Below are 3,105 nucleotides of genomic sequence, written 5' to 3' on the forward strand. Positions count from 1 at the left end.
GTCTGGATCTGGATCTGGTCTGGACCTGGACGTGGTCTGGATCTGGATCTGGTCTGTTCTGGTCTGGATCTGGTCTGGTCTGGATCTGGTCTGGTCTGGATCTGGACATGGTCTGGATCTGGATCTGGTCTGGATTAGTTTTGATGGTTTTAATAACTGAGTTAATGGTGGATTGTTTGTGTGAAGATCCCGTCGGTCGTCATGACGAGGAGACTGGCGTTGAACTCAGAAACATGTTGTTGTGTTTATTTGTGGATCAACTCTTTAAACTCAGATGAAAACTGAACCATGAAACCTCCTCCTCTGAAATCCAGCAGGACGTGATCTTCAGATTCCACCGGTGGAGCCGGAGATGGCGGCGGGATGACGTGATGCTCTGTGACTCAGGCTGATTCGTTTTTTATTCCACTTGATTTACATTTGAGATCTGCTCATTAGCTGGAGAGGTCGTTGACATCCGACGGCCGGGCTGTAAATCCGCAGAGTGACCGCATGGCGGTTTTCATCCCTCTGTGCACGGTAAAATGTCCCAGTGGGAATCGACCCAGTCTGATGTGGCGACGCCAGGACGGGGGGGAAGTACAGCTTGAGTTTCTAAGAATGAGAGACGACGGGTTAATGAACAGATTGATGTAGGGATATATAATAGATTTTTTTACAGTGTAAGGACGACCGCACTGAGCATGCTCAGCTCTCCTGCGGTTCAATCAGTGATGTGATGTCATCCGAGCTGCTGTCATAATCAATCATCACACACACTGTTGAGATGACATCATGTGGATGTTACTGCGGCTCAGTTTAAGTGTTTCTCACGCCAGAGACCAGGTCTCAGTCTGTGGTTCTTCAGTCTGAGGTTCTTCAGTCTGTGTTTCTGTGGTTCTGCAGTCTGAGGTTCTGCAGTCTGTGGTTCTGCAGTCTGTGGTTCTGTGGTTCTGCAGTCTGTGGTTCTTCAGTCTGAGGTACTTCAGTCTGTGGTTCTTCAGTCTGTGGTTCTAAAGTCTGTGGTTCTGCAGTCTGAGGTTCTGCAGTCTGAGGTTCTGCAGTCTGAGGTTCTGCAGTCTGTGGTTCTGTGGTTCTGCAGTCTGAGGTTCTTCAGTCTGAGGTTCTGTGGTTCTGCAGTCTGTGGTTCTGCAGTCTGAGGTTCTTCAGTCTGTGGTTCTAAAGTCTGTGGTTCTTCAGTCTGTGGTTCTAAAGTCTGAGGTTCTTCAGTCTGTGGTTCTTCAGTCTGTGGTTCTAAAGTCTGTGGTTCTGTGGTTCTTCAGTCTGTGGTTCTAAAGTCTGAAGTTCTTCAGTCTGTGGTTCTAAAGTCTGAGGTTCTTCAGTCTGAGGTTCTTCAGTCTGTGGTTCTAAAGTCTGTGGTTCTTCAGTCTGTGGTTCTAAAGTCTGAGGTTCTTCAGTCTGTGGTTCTAAAGTCTGAGGTTCTTCAGTCTGTGGTTCTTCAGTCTGTGGTTCTAAAGTCTGTGGTTCTGTGGTTCTTCAGTCTGTGGTTCTAAAGTCTGAAGTTCTTCAGTCTGTGGTTCTAAAGTCTGAGGTTCTTCAGTCTGAGGTTCTTCAGTCTGTGGTTCTAAAGTCTGTGGTTCTTCAGTCTGTGGTTCTAAAGTCTGAGGTTCTTTTCTTGACACATCAGCTTCCAGACTTTTTTCCGTGACCTTTTCCAGGTGCGTGATGACCTGTTATTTCCATGTGTGAGCAGCATTGTGATGGTGTGTTGTACTGGTGTTCAGATACTGTGTGTGTGTGTGTGTGTGTGTGTGTGTGTGTGTGTGTGTGTGTGAGAGTGCAGTCTGTCTGTATTATTCATGTGGTTGTGGAGTTCACAGCAATGACAAGTAACATGAAGCGACACAGAGAATAACCTGATGAATAAAACAGCGGGTTGTTGGGGGGGGGCAGAGCTTCACAGCTTGTTGCGTAGCAGGAAATGAACCAGCAGAGGTCTGTCCCTCCATCATTAGTTCATCTTGATGAGAACATGAACCTCGTTTCATCACAGTCATCAAACTGATTCAGGTCATATCACCTGAACTAAGGAACTGATCTGAGGTCAGTTCATGAGACCCGTTATAATCTGTCTTTGAACTGATCAAATGTCAAACATCAAGCTCGACACGAGGCTGTGGATTGGCTCAGTGACCTTATCACCAGCCGCTGATACAGAGCAGCTTCAATCAGGACCTGGAGGCTGCAGCTGACAGGTGGACAGAGGTGACGGAGCGAGGAGCCTCGGATCTGTCAGGACCAGAGACCCAGAACACGAAATACAGACAGGAAGCAGGTCTGAGGTCTGGACCTGCAGCTCAGGGTCGTCCTTCATAGTTTTCTTTATCATCACACGTCTTTCCATCCACATGCTTTTATTCACATTTTCTGTTTAAATCCCTGTGGGACTCTCCTCTGAACTGCTTGTCACACTGACCTTTGTTTTGGTGAATCTGTTGTGTCAGAGGAAATCCTCCTGAGTGATGGTGGGGGGGTTTAAACACCCCCCCGCTCTCCTCTGTCCATCTCTTATTGATGTTGAGCTGATGAATATTTGAAGGCGCTCAGAGCTGAGAGACGTGACGTGGCGTGCAGAGCGACAGTGTGGACAGGAGGCCGTGCACGGTCTGCACTTTAAAACAGCTGTAATGATTTTACACCAGGATAAATGACAGAGTGAAAACTAGACGGTGAAACTACAGACCGTCAGAGAACAGCTGCTGAACATGGTGGAGACCAAACACAGAGAGAAAAGACTGAGACTGATCAGGTGACACAAACATCTGGGGCTGACAAACAGCTGGTTGTACATTTACTCCACATCTGTCCTTAAAATACAGTTGATGTATTTTTACTTTTCTACATTTTTATGTTAAAGCTTCAGATTATTAATATATGAAACATAATCATCCAATAAATGATGTCACAACAAACATATTTACTTCTTCTGTGTTTTATTTGAAGTGTTGATCCATCAGAAGATATAAAAACCATCTCAGTGTAGTTTTACATCTCCTCTCTCAGGCTTCTCTCTGGAGCTCTAGTAACAACAGGTCTGTGAGCCAATCAGAAGAGAGGAGGCTCTGAGCCTCTCTTCTGATTGGCTGACTGTTTTCTGAGTGATCC

This window comes from Seriola lalandi, unplaced genomic scaffold (genome assembly GCF_002814215.2).
Source record: "Seriola lalandi dorsalis isolate HSWRI2012SDOR001 ecotype SW California unplaced genomic scaffold, Sedor1 jcf7180002054481, whole genome shotgun sequence".
Classification (NCBI taxonomy): Eukaryota; Metazoa; Chordata; class Actinopteri; order Carangiformes; family Carangidae; genus Seriola; species Seriola lalandi.